Source organism: Nicotiana tabacum, chromosome 23 (genome assembly GCF_000715075.1).
Source record: "Nicotiana tabacum cultivar K326 chromosome 23, ASM71507v2, whole genome shotgun sequence".
NCBI lineage: Eukaryota > Viridiplantae > Streptophyta > Magnoliopsida > Solanales > Solanaceae > Nicotiana > Nicotiana tabacum.
Window position 1 is genome coordinate 101,592,501 of NC_134102.1, and position 7,783 is coordinate 101,600,283.

Consider the following 7,783-nt stretch of genomic DNA (forward strand, 5'->3'; position numbering starts at 1 on the left):
CCGAGTCGACCGCTAGAACTACTGGTTTTAAAGCCCGAAATAAATAGGCTTACTTTTTCTTCACTTGAATCATAATTACAAGAATCTAGATTTGAGTATCGTGTCGTAAGAAAAAAATGAATCGGAAAAAAGATTTCTTTTTTTATTGAATTGAACGTGTTCATTCATTTTGACTACTTTAGCATATTTTCTCATAGAAATTTCTACTCTACCTTCCCGGAGTTCATTCTCCGGGGAACTCCATTTAAATTATTCTGGTGGATTCTTTCCAATCTACTTCCTTTATGATTTCGTTCGAAATCATATAAAGACAATTCCTATTTGATATAGCTATTTGTGCAAGTATTTTACGGTTAAGAAGCAACTGTCTCTTGTACAGATCGTGTATTAATCTACTATAACTATAGGATACTCCCCTTTCGCGAATTACTGCGTTTATCCGAGTGATCCACAAACGACGAAAATCTCTCTTTTTCCTATCCCTATCCCGATGAGCCGAAACTAAAGCTCTTATTTTCTGTTGAGTAATAGTTCGAGTAAGCCTTGAATGAGCCCCCCGAAAGCTTGATGCAAATAAACGAATTTTTGTTCTACGTCTCCGAGCTATATATCCCCGTTTAATTCTGGTCATTGAATAAATGAAACTTTGACGAATAACTAATCGATTGCCTTTCTTTCAGTTATTCTTTTCCCCCTTCCTAGTCTATTAATAACAAAACGGATTTTTCCAATGTATAAAATAAAAATTCCAATGGCTTTGGCTACTCTAACCTTCCCGACCACGATTTTTTCTTTTTTTTTTTTAGGTATTTCACTGCGAAATAAGAAAGAAATAAAAAATTGTATTTTCCTAGGTATCAAAAATCTAGTAAATAAAAGAAATCAAAAAATAAATAGTGGGTTCCTTCGTTTCTATGGTTACTTCTTAAACGGTGAGGTCTTCTCTATACACCGGAGCCTTTACTTTATACTTTAATTTAATATTTAATCAACTAATTGATGTTATTGGGAACTTGTATAGTTCACACTCTTTGGCTCTACCCATGAATTATCCAGTAATAGGTCTTTCACAATCAGATCTACCTATACAGTAACGGTATTTAATTATGAAAGTTTGCTGGGTAGCTGACCCTCTTAGTCCGTTCTTGCCAGAGTGGGAGCCTGCCTAATCTTTATGTTTTATGCTTTTTAAATAAGATTTCCTCCGCTTAATGGATAACCATTTGTTACCAATGGAGAATTTCTTATCATCTGTGATTGGATTTACACCAACGGAAACCATAAACTTCATACACAATAGAGGGATATGAGAGAGTTTTTTTAAATAATGAATGGAGTTCCTTCTTCCATCCTATCCCATTCACCGGTACTGATCATTGATACTGTAAAAGTCGTTTTCTTGCTTTTGTGCCAGCTCATGATCTAAACGAGTCGCACATACACCCTAGTACATGTTCCTCGACGCTGAGGACAGCCCCGAAGAGCGGGGGATTTCGTGACATTTCTGATTGGCTGTCTTGTATTTCTAATAAGTTGTTTAATAGTTGGCATGTTGAATCGTATACATAATATGATGGGTTGGTTTAGATTGATCCTAACCGAATGATGATGAATTACTTCTATTTAATAGAATATTCAATTCGAAGATAAAATCTCAAATCACAGATTTGCGCGAAATCCATGTTATTTTCATTCAACCGCTACAAGATCAACAATTCCATAAGCTTGGGCTTCTGTTGCTGACATAAAAACATCTCTTTCCATATCTTCGGATACAACCCATAAGGGTTTCCCCGTTCTTTGTACATAAACCCTTGTGAGGGTTTCACGCAGTTTCAGCAGTTCTTCCGCTTCCAGGACAAATTCGCCTGTTTGTGCCTCATAAAAAGAACTAGCAGGTTGATGGATCATTACCCTGATGATATAACAAAATAAAAGCTTCCCCTATCTCGCATGATAAAGCAAAGAGAAAAGAAAGATAAAGAATAGAAAAAAGATAGAATTGAACAACCGTACAGGCATCTTTTGTGCATACGGCTCTACAAGAAAATTGACCTCCCCTCCTTTCTATTGAAGAAAGAGAAAAATAGAATCTATCAGACTCAGATGGGTAAATGATCAAATTGCCATCCTTCCTTTCGGAGGAGTTAAAAAATACTATGATGGCTCCGTTGCTTTATATGTTTATTTTTTCTTTTTTTTTTTGTCTGTGATTCAGCAATCCCAAAGTTTCTTTTTAATCCGATCAAATAAGGAAAAAATCTTTTTTTTTTTTCGTACTCTTTCATAACATAAATATTGTTAAGAACTCTCCGGCATGAAAACAAAAAAGTTTGTGACGCTGAACTGAACTCCCGATAGATAAGAGAAAATCGGAAATACCCCTTATCTCATACTACTCTCTCGATACAGAATCTAATGTTTTGAAAAAAAAACAATACAAAAATTTCTCATATCGAATTCGAAGTGCCATGCTATTATTACTTAGTATTCATATGGCGAAGGCATAGTCTTCTTTTTTCTCTCAAATAAAAACCTCATTGGCGCCAAGCGTGAGGGAATGCTAGACGTTTGGTAATTTCTCCTCCGACCAGGATAAAAGATCCCATTGAAGCGGCTAATCCCATGCATATTGTATGGACATCTGGTCGCACAAATTGCATAGTATCATAAATAGCCACCCCAGGTATTACCCAGCCCCCAGGAGAGTTTATAAACAAATACAGATCTTTGGTCTCATCCTCGATACTGAGATATACCATAAGACCAATAAGTTGATTCGAAATCTCGCTATCAACCTCTTGGCCTAAAAAAAGTAATCTTTCTCGATAAAGTCGGTTGATTAGGGTAAAATTGTATCCCTTAGGAACCGTACATGCGCCTTTTGATGCATACGGTTCAAAAAAAAATGGTGAATCAATGTATAGATTCCAGTCCTCTTTCTTTTTTTCTAGAAAGGTTCTTTCTTACTTCTAACGAAAGGGCTTTTCTTCGATTTTTTAATAAAGACGAGTTTTGACTCCTTTTTTATATTTTCGATTTTCCATTATAAAATTTGAAGTTATAAGAAAGGGTCATTAAACTTATCGAATTAACTTCTCATTGATGTATTCTTTCATCGAGATTTAATCCAAACCGCGATGGTATTTTCTTGTTCCTGAATGGGTCTGTTTCATCTTTTTAGGTTTATGCTCTACTCCGGGTAAAGATCCGCCCGATTTGGATTTGTACATATAGGACAAATGCTCCCATTACCATTTCTTTTTGTATTTCTTTTTTTTTTCAATTCATTTTATACAAGTATTTCTTAGAGTTGAGATAACTTTGCTTGACAATTAGGATCTCTTTACAAAGAAAAAATATGAATAGCAATCATAGATATCTTACCAATCCAATTGGGTTTTTTCTAAACGGAGCCTGGATACTTCATTTTTTTAGTCCAACCAAGCCAACCATAAATTATTCTAATTGAATTTTTCTAATTGATAATAGTAATATGAATCCCCTCAAAAATGGATCTAATTGCACTTCACGCTCCAAATTTTTGATGATTAAATTTATCTTTCTTGGGTGAAACGGGGGATATCTCGATCGGGGGAGAGAACGGGGAAATACCATATGACCCAATATATCTGACAAGTCGCACTATACGTCAACCCCTGCCACCTACTAATTAAATAAAGAGATACAGTTAACGAATTTTATTTGATATAAATAATTCAGGGAAAAGATAAGAGAAAAAGGCCAAGTAATGAAAGAAGAAATAAATATATTTCCAGATTATGAGTTCGAGAGGTGGATAGAGTCTTCATTTTTGTCATCCCTGTAAATGCTTACCCCTAAAGATTCACTACCGCATATCTTGAGATATAGAATTTGTCAACGGAGTGCTTTGGCCATCACCTCTCATAAAACCACCTCTATATTGATAAATATAGATTTTGGCAAAGGAATAACAACCGTAACATTTAGATATATATATGTTACTACAGAGACGGATCCAAGATTTTAGGTTTATGGGTTTCTACAAAAATCTTGAGTTAATATACAATAGTAACTGGATGAACGGACTGGATTCCAAGCTAAATATTTTTATATATTTAATGGAATACAGGCCTGACCCGTAGCTATTGAACTGAATCCGCCCCTGTGTTATTGCTAAAACACAAATACATAAAATCATCATCGCATAAAGATCTACCCTAATGCCATAGAACAAGATTTTAAGATCGATCAAGAAAGTCAAAGAAAAAATTTATTGCCAAGAGAAAAGAAATCATCTCAACATATATAGGAAGGGAAGACATTTCTTTAGTATATGCATTTTTTGCCCGTAAAACGGTACAGTTGAATTTATACGTAGTTTACAGACAATTGAATTAATTTGATCATGAAATAATAGATGAATTAGATAAAAATATGATACTTAGCCTTGAAATGGAGACAAAATAGCAGAAATAATAGTTCCGGGAGCAGGGCTTCCGGACACAACAACAATGAAATCAAGAAGCAAGAAGATAAAATTACATTAAGTTTTGAACAGAGTGTAGCGTATGTTTGCCAGAAAATTCGTGTCATTTTCAATGATAATAGAGCTCATTATTTATAGTTGCACCTAGGGAACAAGGTCATAGAATCAAGCCCCTCTTTAATGTCAATTATGAGGGCCATTAAAGAATGTATAACGGCGGGCATGAATGCCATATTCTTTTGTAACGGGCAGTGTACTAAATACTGTAGAATATTCTTCATTAAATGCTACCGGGTGGCAGGCATTTATTTCGTCTTTATAAGTATCATTCTCTCAGGTAACAGACGAGATCGTTGCCTTCGGTTTCAGCTATCCTCTATCTTCGACTCCACGTGTCACTTTATCATACGATCATTTAATATAACACATTTTACCCCATACAGATAGTCCCCCTGCTTTCCGGTGGCATTACTTTGTGTCACCAGGAAGTTGGTAGAAACATTCTTTTTGGCGATAAATTTACTGATCCCCTCTGAAAAGTTTCTCACGGTTGATTAGACGCATGTCTCTCCTCATTCAATGCCCCGAACACACGTCATCCCATGATTTAGTATTAGTTTTGCCAGTTATCGAGGTAATTATGGCCAGATTTTAGCCGCCTATTTCTTCACTTATACTCATCAAACTCCTTCATTCACACATCATAATTCTTCAAACTTTCTCAAGCTCTCTTCATTCAACTCGTACTCTATTCTTCAACCTTTCTTTAATTTTCTTCATAAGAGAAAAGCTTTTCCTTCTTCTCTAACATAGAATAGCTTCTTCTTCTAAAAACCTTAGTTCCTCAAAGAACAAAGGCAAAGCCGATGAGGCTGCTCCTCCTACAGTGAGCACCATCATCCCTAGAAGTCTGGTCACAACTAAAGACTTCGAAGAGAATTTTTTTCTGCTAACCCTCGTACATGGGTTTTAGGTAGATACCCCTTTTCATCCGCCCTTCTAGTATTCCTGATATGAAGGAAAATTGTCATTGCCGGGATTTAGACATTATCGCTCCTGATCTGGCGGAGCGGGTAACCTTACCCAAGAAAGGTTTTACATATTTTTATACGTATCCCTTCACTTTGGGGGCATTTTCTCTGAGTGGAGAGCTTGACTCCGTCATTGTGAAGTTCTACCTCCGCTACCAGGTGTGTTTGGCACAAGTAAGTCCTTCCGTGTGGAGGACGATTGCTTGTCTTCGGCGCCTGTGCCAAGAAACGGGAGAGGATCTATCCCTAGCTCACATGATGAACCTCTCTTCCCCTAAGATCTTCCGTGGGGGAATGGTAAATTTCAGAAAACGTGGCCACCATGCTCTACTATCTAGCATGGATGATGATAACGGCCATGGGTGGATGGAACAGTTCGTTGCAGTTGCCACTAATGATATTATTCTGGCAATGGCTTCATCCTTTCCGGAATCATGGAACCACACTCGTAAGTTCATTATTTAATATTTCTTTCATTAGAGATCATCTCACATCATTATTGACACTCCTTCTTTTGCCTGTTTCAAGAACTCGACAGGTACCACCTAGGGTTGAAGGCTTGGAGCAGTGGGTCCAAAATATCTTGGACGTCACTACGCCCGAAACCCGCACGTGGAAAGAACTGGCCCTTAAATACGAGGTGGAAGGCCAAAAATCATGGTAACTTTGACTCGTCTCATCTTTGCTTTTTGGGTGAGGAAATTGATTAATCCTTTCTCTCTTTGCTGAATTCAGGTCTACCCCAGGGCTCGATTGTCATCCTCGAGGAGGACGTTTTGGCTGATCATGCTGATGTAGCGAGGCTGCTGCAGGAGGCTTTTACACAGATAGGCGTCTCCGGTCCTGCTACTGGTGCGAGTGCTTTTTCTCGGAGTCCCCGACCGGAGAACAAGCCACAAAAAAGAAGGAATTCCTCCGCGGTCGGGGGGAAAGAATAAGAGGGCGAAGAATGCCGCCCCCGAGTCCTCTCCAGAAGTCATGGTGATGAGCACTCCGCCCGGGCCGACCATAGATACCGTGATGATTGATGATGATGGAGAAGCTAGCGAGGAAGTGGCTTCTCTACACAGAAGATGATGACCTTCTTCAGCTCAACAGACTGCTCAATCTGTTGAGTTAGTTACACCAACCGAGGAAATGCCTCGATGCTCTAGGGGGAGTTTGAGATGGTGAAAAATTCCAAATCACGTTTCCAGATCCCAGTCGCTGCGCCCGGTATTGTGAGGCTGTGTACCGGGCCCCTTCCGTCTTCGGTTGACGAGCAAACAACACCTAAAACTACGCTTCCCGCAACTACTTCTTATCCTTTAACGCCATCAGCTTCATCACCTTCTTCACCGACTCTTCCACCAGCAACTGCTACATCATCTCCATCGATCGCATCTGTCCGAGAAGAGGATATTCCCCTCCCCTAGTCCCCAGTTCATGGTAATTTGGGGCAAAATTACTCTGCCCCCTCAGAAGATCCGCAGAAGAGGAGGAGCGTTACTCTCTCGGTCTCTACCGGATGCAATATGCTATCCCAGTCGGTGGAACTTGCTAAATATCTGAAGCCTTTGGCTTCAAAAAAAGATAGGAAAAAGATACAAGCTCTCTTGGAAGAGTACTTGTTGAATAATGGCATGCACAACGCCGCATCGGTATGTCCTTCGTTTCCTTTATTATTTCTTCTACATTTGATACGACATTATTCTGAGTTTGCATTTTCTGTTCCGCATGCCAATTTTCTTGCTTCCAAGGGCCTCCGAAAGTTGATTAGAGATAAAGAGGAACTTATCTATGAGTAGGATCAACTTTTGGCTGAGCGGGACCAAACTGCTGCTCGCCACTCAGAAATGGAAGCTAAAGCTACTGAGGTTGTTGTGTTGGAGACTCGGTTGCATTAAAGCGAGCAAGAAATAAAGACCCTTAGCCAAGAGATCGCCCCGTTGAGGGTTCAATTTGAAGAGGTTAGGGCAAAATGGGTTGAAGTACATAGTGACGTTCTTGCTGCATCCGATCGCGAGGCTGCCTCCGCTGAAAGAGTAAATAACTTGGAGGAGGCCTTGAACCCCAAAACCGAAGAGCTTGCTGTTGCCGAGGGTTAATTATGCCCAATTTGAGGAGAAGTATAAGAAGACCATTGAGCATAATAGAATTTTCAGCTCTACGGTCCGTAACCTCAATGTCAGCCTCTAGTCCGTTAGATCCGTGCGGGAAAATCTTTCTGTCGAGGTAGACTAGCTTAAAGAAGAACTTTAGCTCCGAACGGCTTCCCTCATTGTTGAAAAAATGCATTCTA